Below are 14,082 nucleotides of genomic sequence, written 5' to 3'. Positions count from 1 at the left end.
TCATAATTCTTTAGATTAAATTTTCCTTGCTTCAATAACCAGGGTGGCTTCTGTCTCCTGTTTGGATATAGACCAGCATATTCTCATTCTCTCTCTTTTTAAAATTATTTTTAAAAATAAATGGCTATTCATTTTAAAATGTTTCTTCTTGAGAGAGAGATAGTATGTGAGCTGGTGAGGGGCAGATAGAGAGGGGACAGAAGATTTCAACTGGGCTCTGTGCTGACCGCAGTGAGCCTCACGTGTGGTTCAAACTCACGAACTGAGAGATCATGACCCCAGCTGAAGTCGGTGGCTCAACCAAGCCACCCCGGGTGCTCCAATCTCTCTTGCTTTTTAAAAAATGTTTTATTTATTTTTGAAAGAGTGCAAGAGGGGGAGGGGCGGAGAGAGAGGAAGGAAAGAGTGTAGGAAGCAGGCTCTGTACTGACAGCAGTGAGCCTTATGTGGGGTTTGAACTTACAAACCATGAGATCATGACTTGTGCTAAAGTTGGATGCTCAGCCGACTAAGCCACCCAGGGGCCCTCCCTCTTTTTTTTAAATCACTTTTGTTCTCCTTGTTTTTATTTGATTTTAGAAACAGGGCTTGAACAAACATGCTTATCTTCCACACCAACACAGATTTGTCTGACATCAGTAAGTGTGTGCAAAAAATGGCTCTTAGCATTGCTGCATACTTATCTATTTCCCCTTGCTGACATCTAAATCTCATCAGCAGCGGCTTGCTCTGAAGCTACAGAATGTTGCTTTGCCCAAGCACATGTCATTTAGAAGTGCCAAGAAATTTATATACCCAAGAACAGGAGTCTGCCAGCGATGCAAAAGATACAGGGTACAAATACCACAGCTCGCTCACCCCCAGGCAGGGTAAGTCAGCTGCATGTCCTACATGGTTCGCCAGTTCTCTATGGAGTGAAGCATCATTTGCCAACATGGCAGTGGTTTACCAGTGCACCCATAATGGCCAGTGTCTTTTCCTGTCTCACTTCCAGTGTTTCCTGGGATCACCTCCTGAATAAAATACTCTCTCTCAAATCCTTATCTCTGCAATGGCTACAGGAGGAACCTATTGTTTTAAAGTTTATTTCTGAGAGGGGGTGGAATGGCAAAGAATGAGGGAGACAGAGGATCCAAACTGGGCTTTGTGCTGACAGCAGTGAGCCTGACACGGGTCTCGAATTCATGGACTATGAGCTGAAGCTGAATGCTTAACCGACTGAGCCACCCCAGGAATGCAGTTGAAAATAGTCTGATTCCCCCCAAGTTCATTGGGATTGGATATTTTAGGCGACACAGTGATTCACCACATATAAAACTTACAGGTCATTAGTTATAATACCAGCTCGTCTACACAATCTGAGGCAAATGCACTAGCCTTTTAAAAATCTTTAATAAGCTTGAAGTTGTGAAAACATGTTCTTGAAACATCTGTTTGGTTTATTTACTTCAGTCCAATCATCAGTCAGTTCAGCCAGAAACATATTTGCTTGTATAAACTGAAGACCCAGGCGACTGCTGAAACTTTCCTCACACCAGTTACTTAGTTTGGTGTCACTGGGATCTTTCTGCCATCCCATCCACCTCCATAATAAACTGAAATAAGCCTAACACCACCCTCCCCAGGCTGCTGTGCTGAGGATAATTCCTAAATCTTTTTGTGAGGCACAGGGCACCTGGTGAACTGTTATGTGAATGTTAACTAACAAACAAGGAATATGCTATTGAAAGGTACCTGGAGAAAACAGATGGAGGTGTATTAGCGCTTGGCACAGGCGTTATTTTTCTCCTGTGCACCACTGTTTAAAAAGATCTTTTATTCAATAGGTTTCCTGGTCACTCAGCTTTCTTCTAAATATGAATAGTTTCCAGTCTCGGTCATACCATGTTTTGCTTCTGAAGCCTGATAACACTGAACTGACAGACCAACCTAAGTGGAGAATGACTCATATGTTGACCCAATTCTTCCCTCCTTCACCATGAGACTTTGCAGTGCAGTATTTTCTCACAGTGGGAGACGTGATGCACTCCTTGAATCTGGGATCAGCCAAGTGACTTGCTTTGCCCCACAGGATGCTAGCAGACATGATGTAAGCAAAGCTGAATGAAGTGGGCTTTGTGTGTTTTAACTTGCGGTCTCCTGCATCTCCGTCATTGCCAGGAACACCTAAGTTGGTTGGCTGGAAGATGATAGGCAGGTGGGGCAGAGCTGAGTCACCCCAGGTAAATCCATAATCAGTTCACAGCAAGCAATGCACCACACGTGTGAGGGAGACCCCGCTGAGACCAGAAGAGTCATCCAGCTGAGCTCAACGCAAATTATCAACCCAGAAACTCATGAGCCAAATTTATGCCTCTTGTGTTAAGTGATTGAGATTTGGGGAGGTGTGTTAGGTATTGTTATGGTGGTACGTGACTATACTTCCAACAGGGTCGAGTCCACCAGCCATTCCTGCTGAGATGTTGACTGATCCACTGTCCTTCTTCATCTCTACAGTGTTGGTGATACTCTCAGACTTTCTGCCCTGCCTCACCTCCAAGGTGTTCCCTCTTCCTGACTCCAGAACCCCAAGACTTTTCAACATTCTTTCCCTTGCCGCTGTCCCTCTTCCTATCCTGCTAGTAGCCAAATATGGAGGCAAATGGTTCAATCTTATAACTTCTCAGAAAATCTCCTGCCCCCTTCACCTTTTCTAACTGGTGTTCGTTATGACACAGCCAGCAGCAACAAAAAATATTTCATTACTCTGACAGACAGCTTAAAATAAATGTTCGTTAACATTCTTCAAGCCATTGTGGAAGGTAGAGAAACACACACAGTGGGTGGGAGGAAGCTGACTGGAAGAGATACATTTAATATATTTTTACACAAAGGGATGCATTTACAGATTTCAAAGCACTTGACACTTGGGTCGAAACTGCAATAGCTGATTTTCCTCAAACCATTTTAATAATATATTCAGAAGAAGACTCCCTTCTTTCCATGAATATACTTATTCAGGAAGCTCATGCACAGTGATGTTCCCTTGGTGGGACCCATTCATGCCTCTGGCTCATTCTAGGACCTCCGTTCTTTTCCTTTTTATTTTTTTTATTCTTCCATCAAAACTCTAACATAACCTCCAAAGAATTGGGCATCAGTAAGATTTTACTAGCAAAAAGAGAATGAAGTCATATTGCCCATCATTTTGCAAAATCTCTGTGAAGATGTCTTTCATCTTTCGTCCTAGGGAGAAGCAGCTTTATAAGCAAACACTCATATAAATACTAAGGCCTCACTGTTTAAAATTATCTGGTTAACAGCATGTAGTCTAAGATTCGCAGACATGATATCCTGCTACTTCTGCTCGAAACATAATATAGCTTCAAAATTTCAACATCTCCAGAATGGCTGGCACTACCTCACGGTCTTCTGAGTTCAGTCTTGGGAAGGATTGCTGAACAATTAGCCAGGAAGAAACAGTATCCCACTAGAGTGTCCCTGAAGGTGTGACTTCATTGCCAGTTCTAACAATGAGAGAGAGAGACCTTTCTGGAGCTTCACCAAACTTCCAATCCTAAGTGGATACCATTGAGGAGGGCTGGAGCAGAAGAAGAAAATGAAGGCAACCACTTATCTGTGAGCAAGAGTAGGACACCACTACGTGTCCACAGAAATATGGATGGGCTTTATCAGACAAGGCATCGAGGAATGGGCTATCGTAGATGGGGGGGGGGGGGTGGAGAGCCAGCAAAATAAATGTAATACCTGGCTTTAAGGGAAAACATAAGTAATATATAAATAAAGACTCTGTTTACTAGAAATTCAACCTTTTCTAGGCTTCTTCAAGTTTGAATAGTATTACTTTTTGAGATTCTTCATTTGCCTTTATTAAATTGCAAATACTTAGTATTATGCATAAGAAAACCAGGAGACAGTGTGGGTCATAAAATATTCACTTCAGCTTCTAATTTTGATCCTGGAGCCAAATAATAACATGGAAATACAGGGAGAATATTCCAAAATGAGTCATAAGATCCACAAAGGTCTGAAAAAAATATTTTTTTAACTCATGGATTATATTAGAATATACATAAGCTAATGAATCATATATCAGTGATACTTTCGAGAGTGCTAACAGATGGCATTCCTCTGAAGGAATGTGAAATTTACTCACCTCTGTAGAAATCCACCTGGATTGAAAGCCACTTGCTGGACCCACCTTTAAGGAGTAGAAATGACCAGTTGGCCTTCAGTGCTAGAAAAATTACTTAACTTTGGCGACCTCAGTTTCCTTTTTTATAAAGATAACAAGGAAGGGTAGAAACTATCTAATGTGTCATCTGGAAACTATCTAATGTGTCAACTGTCATCTGGATCTATCACTTCAATGACCTGTTAGCTGGCTCCAGGTTAGCATGTGCTGGTTTTAAACCCAGATTACTTTGGGGATCTCCCAATGATGAAAAGAGAAGCATGGGGAAGCATAGGGCTCTCCTTCTAGGTAAAACGGCAGGTAAAGCAGAATTTTCTCAATGTCATTTAATCAGAAAACCCTTGGTTTTGCTCAAGGAAAACTCTGGGGGTTTTCATCACTTATTTATCCTAACAGGGTGCCCAGTGAAGATGAATTCAATATAGAAATTATGTCAGTTGATTTTTTATGTAGGCAGAAACTTAGCATCACCACAGAATAGATTTTTTTATTGTTGTTCTGCAAGAATCTTATTCCTGGAAATGTCAGCTCTTTACACTGGGGAAAGCTTGTATGGTTCATTGCATTATTTGTTTACAGTTCTTCTGTGTCTCCCTGGCCTTAGTATGGCTTTTCTGTGGCAGGAGCTTACTTCCAGCCCTTTAGATTTGGGGTTTGACCATGTGACTGACTGTGGCTTGGGAATGTAGGTGGAAGGAGAGTGGGGCAGTGGTGAACAGAGCCTTCAAGGCACGTGACATTTCTCAGCTTGCTTTCTTGAGTTTCTAAGCCCCCCAATGAAAAGGGGATGCCTTCGGTAGTCATGGCTCATTCAACAGAGATCTCAGAGCGAGAGCATGTGGAGCAAACCCAAAACTGACAGCAAGCCTAGAGCTCAGCCCAATGCCGCCAGTTGCCTTATAGCTGACCATGCACCATAAATAAGAAATAAATAATCATTTCAGGCCACTGGGTTTGCGGCATGTTTGTTAGGTTCCATGCTGCAGCATGACTTAATACAGGTTGTAGTGGGACCTCAGGTTGCTTTGTGTATGGGGCTCACCCAAAGGTGCTTTATTCTCAAGAAGAAGGGAATTTTCAGCTGCTTATTTTGGTTTTCGTTCCACGGCTCTGAATTCTGCTATTTGCTCTGTGTCCTGTTACCGCTGGGCATGGTAAGCCATATTCAAAATGACCAGAAATATACCAAAGAGATGGACTGGCAATAAAATAGATCATTCCTGGGCAGAAGAGGAAATCTGTAATGTGCTCGAATGTCGATAACATTTGTAAAATGGATTCGCTAAGAGAGAAATTCAAACCATTTCACTGACAATGCATATTACTAGGAGAAATGCTCGACCTCAAATAAAGTTGACATTGGGGGCAACTTCACAAGATAAAATCTGTTGTAGATGAAAAACTGAAAAAAAAAAAAACCATGTTGGAAGTGTTGAAAACTGCAGTAATTGAGAAAAATTAGACTTGATAGAGTCATCACCAGATAATAAAATGAACAATGAATCATTGAGTAAAAATTGACCAAAGAACTCACATATTCTCAAGAAAATATTGATGTGAAAAAGATAGCCCTGGGAAATTCGGGCTTGGTATAAATAAAGGTCACAGAAAATACTCCCAGTAGCAGAAGCTATAGTTTGAATGATCTAGACTAATGTAGTACATTTAAAAAATTTTTGTTTTACATTTATTTATTTTTGAGAGACAGAGCACAATTGGGGGAGGGGCAGAGAGAGAATAAGACACAGAATCTGAAGCAGGCTCCAGGTTCCAAGCTGTCAGCACAGAACCCGACTCGGGGCTTGAACTCACAAACTATGAGATCATGACCTGAGCTCAAGTCAGATGCTTAACCCGACTGACCCACCCAGGCGCCCCTGATATAGTACACCTTTAATATAGTGTTTTTCCTGTGAGTTCCTGTCAGTCTTGTATTCCCCAGAGCAGGGTGTATGTGCTGTGGGCCTGGCCCCAGTACCTGCAAGCCTGGCTGTGTTCTGGGAATGGAGAAAGTTCCCTGAGGAAGGATGAGGACCAGTGAGGAGGCGGGGAACACTCTCATCTCCTCAGGGAGCAGCACAGACCAGAGGGCCCTGGCTGCTGGGGTCCTTCCTGGTGTATATGTGGATCTCATGTCCGGAAGTAAGTCACTGGGACCAGTTCAAAAGATCACCCTCCTTCTAGGCAATTCTTATGTCATGTGTGCTGAAGGCCAGCCTCCAGGGACTTTCTCAGTTCACCTCTGCCTTAATGGTCAGTGGGAATTTTCTCAGATTCTGGTATTTTACAGACAGCAAGTTATCTTTTTAGAGGTAGCTTTCTAAAAGGGTATCAGTGTTTTAAACCAGAGCTTCTGGAAACAATTGAACCACTCTGTATGGCACAGGTGTACTGACCAGCGTGTATGTCCGTGTAAGCGAGCAAGTGTGTGAGCAAGTGAGTGTGTGTCTTTTCTGACTGACCATTCTATTTCAATTTTTGCTCGAGGTTATGTCTTTCTATTCCAACACTACATTACTTTAAATGCCACTGTTTTCTAAATTTTTCAAATATTGCTAACATTTTTATAATCAGGTGATCATGTTTTACTACTTAAGAGATAATGGATAGTCCTAAAACTGAGTTGGAGTTTATCTGAAACTCACAAATTCCATGCCTCTAAGCATATTGAAAAACTACAGAAGTGTAGTGGGATATCATTAAGCCCTAATATAAAAAGCATCAACACACAAAGGATGTATTTTCCTTCTTACTTGGTAGATTGTTGCTCAGGCTGCTTAGAGTGTGTTCCAGGGATCAGCAATGCCAGTATCTCCTTGGAACCTGACTGAAATGCAGAATCTCAAGCCTCACGTAGACTTACTGAATCAACACATGCATGTGAACAAGATTCCCAGATGATACATATGAATATTAAAACTTGATACTCTCTACCATAAGGTCCTGGGTGGTTACCAAATCTGAATATATACTAGAAACATCTTGAGGTATTTCCTAAATGTAGAACAAATGGGTTTGTTTGGACTGCTGTAGCCAGCTGGGGGGGATCACGCTGTGACCAGAGACCAGCCCAGGTACAGGGCAGGTTGGCGCATGTTCAAATGCCCAGTACAGCCTAGTGCTGATTAACAATTCTTAAGAGTAAGCCCATGGGCAATGAAGATGCCAACCTAGTCTCCAGGAACAAACCAGGAGGAGACATATGACCTGAGAGGAGAGATCACGGGAGAGGGGAATTGCCTCTGCATATCCAACCACCATCTGCCCATCAGGCACCTGTGACGGCTGTTGAATGAGCCTCCCTCCTAGGATTCTGCACAGTGAAGCAGCTGGTACAAGGTGTGGTAGAGGTAGATTCTTACCATCCAGAACCCTGAGTTTTCCTTTCCAGCTCGTATCCTGCCCTCACTTGCAGGATTTTTTAAAAAGTGTATTTATTTATTTGAGAGAGAGAGAGAGAGGAGAGAGAGAGAGAGAGAGCGCGGGCGAGCAGGCAGGGGAGGGGCAGAGATAGAAGGAGACAGAGAATCCTAAGCAGGCTCTGCACTCAACGTGGGGCTCAAACTCCTGAACCTGTAAGGTCATGACCTGAGCTGAAACTAAGAGTTGGACACTTAACCTACTGAGCCACCCAGGTGCCTCCAAATCACATTGTAAAGCAATGCTTAAAAATCATGTTGCTAGGTCATGTTCAGGACCTTGCATGGGGTGTGATTTTGGTGGCATAATATTGCATTATGTAAGTATCATAACTGATTAAAATGATAAGCTGTGAGTGTGAATTGTGCTTAGTATACATCACAGCCTTCTGTAATGATAAGGTATAACAGGTTATGCATTGATATATTATCAATTTAAAATGATTATGCTTGCATATCTAGGGTAAAGTGATGGAACAGTGTTATATGGAAATTCTTTCCTCTTTAAATCTGAAAGTGAGACTAAAATTAAATATTAGCAAGAAAGGTGACCGCCAGAAGTTAAATGCGAAAAGAGAAGTTAAATGAGAACACTCCGTGTTCTAATGTTTGAAAGAGGGCAATGACAGAAGAGAGAGAGAAGATCTGGCTGTGATCCAGTGCCCGTCCCTTACCCCAAAGCAGTGTGAGAGGAAAGATGGAGCAGAGAATAAAATCTTTCAGTAAGATGTGGTGTGTGTCCTTACCATGAAATATTTTTTTGTACTAAAAGGAAATGAAGGACTGACTCATACTATAATATACCATACCATACCATACCATAACATAACATAGCATAACATAACATAGATGAACCCTGAAAATAGTAAAATGAAAAAAGCCAGACACAAAAGGCTAGATATTGTATGATTCCATTTATATGAAATGTTCAGAATAGGCAAATCCTTAGAGACAGAAAGTAGATTAACGGTTGCTGGGAGCGAGGGGAGGGGCATGGTGAGTGGTAAATGAGGAGTGATTGCTAATTGGTATGGGATGTCTTTCTGGGTTAATGAAAATATTAGGGATTTCGATATAGAAGTTTGTAAATATAAGAAAACCCCCTAGATTATATGCTTTAAAAGTGGCATTTATAGTATGGAAATTATATAAGCAAATGAATGAATGCAACAAGAGCAACAAAATCCAAAAGCTATAAGGGCATTTTTGGAACAGTTGAGGAAATTTGAATATAAATGGGACATTAGGTGATATTAAGGAAATAATAAAGTAATGATATTGTCGTTAGTTGGAGAATGTCTTTTTTAGGAGACAGATATTGATATATTTAGGAATAAAGTATCATAATGTCTATAATTCACAAATAGCTCAGCAAAAATATAAATAAAATAAAAATCCATAGATAGAAATAAAATATGGCAAATATCAACAATATTTGGATGTAAGTAGTGAGTAAATGGATTATCATTTTACTATTATTTCAGCATTTCTATATCTTCAGAATTTTTCACAAAAACTTGAGAGATCACTCTGGGTTACAGCAGGACATGTAGTAGGAACCAATAATATGAAGCCACCAAATCTGCTGACTTTATTTTTACTTTCAATGTCATCTCAATGAGAGTATTATCAGCACTATTTTTGATAAAATGAGACAAGGGGTCAGCTGGAGAAATAAACATGTGAGAATAGCCAGGGAAATCCTGAAAATGAAGAATAAGAAATGGGGAACAATCTTGTGAGCTACTAAACCATTGTATTAACCCAAACTACTTAAAAAACAGCTTAACATAAGAGAAAATAGTCAATTTAACAAAATAAAATAGGGAGTTCAGAAATTGATCCAGATACCTGTAGGAATTGCTTATATTTAAAGATGGCGTTAAACATACATAGGGAGAGCAATAATTATGTAACAGATTGTTCTGGATCAAATAGCAGTTTGCAAAAATGCAGACGTGGATCTCTCCTCCATTCCTTATTCCAAATACACGCTAGATGATGCAAACCTTTAAAAAAATGAAACTGTAACACCTTAGCCTACAGATTATCAAGTCCTATCTTGTGTTCCTATAGCTGAACAGCAAACGGAGACTTAAAAATAACTGTGTACTTGGTATTTCCTCAGTGGGAATTGGTGCCACTTGTAGCCGTTGGGAAAGGAGCCACAATTTGCACATTTTGGTGGTTCTGGGGATTTTCACTGCATTGTATTTCATCGGGGCAGTCTTTGTTCTATACACGGTGCAATGAGGGGAGTTACCGTTGTCCCTTGTTTGGAAAGAGGGGAGGATCTCACTCTGGGCCGGTGCCTGGAGCCTGAGGTGGTTGGTCATCATCATAGGTCAGGGTTAGATGGGCTGATGAGCAAGTGTGTGGTGTTCTCAAAGCCAAGAACTAGTAGCTAACACCCAGCATTTTATGACCTTCAAGGACATCCTGGTGCGTGCATTATGCGGAAATTACAATTCTGGTGCCATTCCTTCACCTCAAAGTTGTGCTGCGAACATGAAAAGGACCTTAAGAATGACAATGAGGTTCACATGGAAAACTAAACACTCCATAGATTTGTCATCTTCCTAGAAGTGCCAGGAGACACACAGCTTCCCTTAGACACAGAAGTTTCATGGCCCTCTAACTATACAGCCTTCCCCAAATGTAGGCTGAGGTAAAGAGCCTTATTCAGTAAAACCTTTGTTTGTGAGCATAATTTGTTCTGGAAACATGCTTGTAGTCCAAAGCACTTGTATACAAAGCGAGTGTCAAGAACCATTGGCTCAGTCTTTAATAGGTCAGCTTATGGAATATAATAGGTTAACTTACTTATGGAATGTAACAGGTTAACTTACTTAAGGAATGTAATAGATTACTTGTTGCAAACCACTTCCCCACCGCTTTTCTATGGTTACTAAGATCCGACCAAGGCCAAGCCTACAGAAAATTCACTTAGTCACTGCCTAACTATGATTGGTCATTTTAAAAGAACAAAGAACTTTAAATTGATAGATTCCCACCCAAAACTAGCATCTATGTATTATAATGTAATTGGCTACCATGGAATGCTCTGAATGTAATTGGTTAATGAAATAATGACGTATTCTGTCTCTATAATCTCACTGCTGCCTTTATTCGGGGCCATTCTCTGCACTTTTCTCCTTAAGACCAGGAGACTAGGTTTGGCCCAGCCAGAAGTAAAATCTTGCCTCACTTTGATTCGGTGTTTGGTGGTCTTTTCGACACCACCCTGTTTCACGTCATGATCATGTGACATTTGGCATCACATATTACTCGCATTGCAAAACATCATTCGTTTATCAAATTAAACTCATTAGAAATGTTGGCTTGTCTTCCAGAACACTTGCAGAACAAGTTACTCACCGTCCAAAGTTTTACTGTATTTTGTTACGTAGATGAAATTGATTTGGTTACTCTTCTCTGGTTTGGGGCACTGGAATCCAATGTTCTCCCCCAAGATTCCTCTGAATTCTGAAGGATCTTATATTCTCTTGTTATTTCTGTATAGTTAGGGCAGGCTTTACTGAAATAAAAGGTGGGAGAGAGATTTTAAATGCCCAATGAATTATTTTTTTCTTATGGAGTGATATTCACATGTACCAGTGAAATTCCTGAATGCCTTTTCTTGTGCACTTCACCCAATTCCCAGTAAAAGTACTCACCCACAGGTGCTTAATCTCTCTATCCCTCTGTCTCTCTCTGTCTCTCTTTCTCTGTCTGTCTGTCGGTCTCTCTTGGCTACGCACCTGCTTGATTGAGTCCATTCTTATGGAACTTCCCCCACAGAGCCCCCTCCTGGTGGGTGGTGACTCAGTCTCTCTAAGTCCTGCGAGTCTTAAAAACTTTGTTTCCTTGCTCCCCTTTCATGTGGCCACACCTGGCCCAACATCTGAAAGAATACGAAGCAATCCCGAAGAAACATTTGGTATCATCTCACAAAACTAAAGATTAACATACCCTAGGACTCAGCAGTTTTATTCTTAGGCAATATAATTTTACATGTTTTTAAAATGTCTAAAAATAAAATGGTAATATTGCATATTCTTCTGCAATTTGATTTTTTCCTCACCATTATGCTTGTAGATGTAGCCATATTTTTGTGGGGAGCTCTGGTTTAATATACCTTGCATCGCTAGATTGTATTCCATTGTATAAATATGCTGATTTATCCTTTCCCGTCAAATGTTTGCTACTACAACACCTCTCAAGACTGTTTTGTATGTATCTTCTTGACCATGTGTGCAAGAGGTTCTCTGTATGCTACATATGGAATTGGGAGGTCATCAGACATGCATCTTCAGCTTAACTGAATGCTGTTAAAAGTTTTCCCCAGATGATTGTATCCATTTACCTTACCAGCAGCAGGAAGAATTCCTTTGCTCTATTTCTTTTCCAATACTTTGTAGGAATGCTATCACTTTGTTGCAATAATCATTTCCCTGATTAGTAGTGAGACTAAGGGTCTTTTGGTATATTTACGGTTCTTTGTTCTGTCTTCTGTAACTTTTCCTTTCATATATCTTGTCCATCTTTCTGTTGAGTCGTTTGCCTTATTGATTTGTAGTAATTATTTATACATTCTGGATAGCTATTTGTCATGTGAGCTGCAGATATATTCTTCCGGGCTGTGCTAGCTTGCCCTTTCATTTTTTAAAAAATGTTTATTTATTATTTTTGAGAGAGAGAGAGAGAGAGTGCAAGTGGGGGAAGGGCAGAGAGAGAGGGAGACACAGAATCCAAAGCAGACTCCAGGCTCTTAGCTGTCAGCACAAAGCCCGACACAGGGCTCGAATCCAAGAACTGTGAGGTCATGACCTGAGCCAAAGCTGGACACTTAACCAGCTGAGCCACCCAGGTGCCCCTGCCTTTTCACTTTTTAATGGGGTTATTGATTAACTGAAATTGTAGATTCTTGTGTATCCATGCATTCTTTTAAGGTTTGTGCTCTTTGTCCTAAGAGATTGTGTCCTATTTTGAAGTTGAAAGGCTATTCTTTCTTTCCTAAATATCTTAAAGATTTATTAATTAAATTTTTTTATTTTACTTCTAGTTAAACTACAGAGTTAAGTCAGTTTCAGGTGTACAGTTTAGTGATTCGCTTCCATACATCACCTGGGGCGCATCACAACACGTGCACTCCTTAAAGATTTAAACACCACGTTTTCCATATCTCATCTGTAATGAAAAGGAGAGTTTTACTTTTTATTTAGTTCTAAGATTTTAAAGACTTGATTATGATTTCCTTTTTTGCTTTTGAGTAATTTTGGGTTTTTTTAAAAGTTTATTTACGTATTTATCTTGAGAGGGGAGAGGGCAGAGAGAGAGAGAAAGAGAGAGAAAGCATCCCAAGGAGGTTCTGCACTGCAGAGCCAGGGCTGCACCTGGGGCTCAAATCCTTGAACCACGAAACCGACTCAGACGCTTGCTTTTGAGTAATTTGGAATTTTTTTAAAAACTTATGGATACATGGGGCTCTAAGTGGTTTAATTAAAAAAAACTTTGGAGGGCGCCTGGATGGTTCAGTCAGTTAAGCATCTGGCTCTTGATTTCAGCTCAGATCATGATCCCAGCATCCTGAGATCAAGCCCCACATTGGGCTCTGTGCAAAGCATGGAGCCTGCTTAAGACTCTCTCTCCCTCTTGCTGCCCCTCCCCCACATGCACATGTGGGTTCTCTCTCTCTCAGAAATAAATAAACTTAAACTTTTTTAAATTGTGGCAAAATACATGTAACATTGTATTGCAATAACCATTTTTATGTATACACTTCAGTGGCATTCAGTACATTCACACTGTTTTGCGACCATCACCACCAGCCCTCTCAAGAACTTATCTTGTAAAACTGAAACTATGTGCCCATTAAACAATAACGTCCCCCTTCCTTTGTCCTCCATTGTTTCCAAAATGAAGGCAACTGCCACTCTATTTTCTTTCTCTATGATTTTGACTACTCTAAGTACCTCATAGAAGTAGAATCACACAATATTTGTCCTCTTGTGAATGACTTTTGTATATTATCCCCAGTCTTCATCCATATTAAGGCATATGTCTGGATTTCCTTCCTTTTTAAGGAATTTAAGGAATAATTTTCCACTCTCTATATATACCACATTTTGTTTATCTATTCATCCATCAATGGACCCTTAGGTTGTTTCCAACTTTTGGCTATTGTGAATAGTTCTGCTGTGAACATGAGTGTACAAATATCTGTTTACATCCCTGCCTTCAATTCTTTTGGGCAAATACCCAGAAATGGAATTGCTGAAACATATGGTAATGCTATTTTTCACTTTTGTGGAACACTCATACTGTTTTCCATAGTGGTGCACTGTTTTACATTCCAACTACCAGTGCACAATGTTCCAATCTCTTCACATCCTGGACAATTCTTGCTTTTTTCTGGTTTTGTTTTGGTTTTGGTAGTAGCATCCTGATTGATGTGAAGTGATACCC

Source organism: Suricata suricatta, chromosome 12 (genome assembly GCF_006229205.1).
Source record: "Suricata suricatta isolate VVHF042 chromosome 12, meerkat_22Aug2017_6uvM2_HiC, whole genome shotgun sequence".
Lineage (NCBI taxonomy): Eukaryota > Metazoa > Chordata > Mammalia > Carnivora > Herpestidae > Suricata > Suricata suricatta.
The sequence above is the reverse complement of the archived record's forward strand: the minus strand, read 5'-3'. Positions refer to the sequence as shown.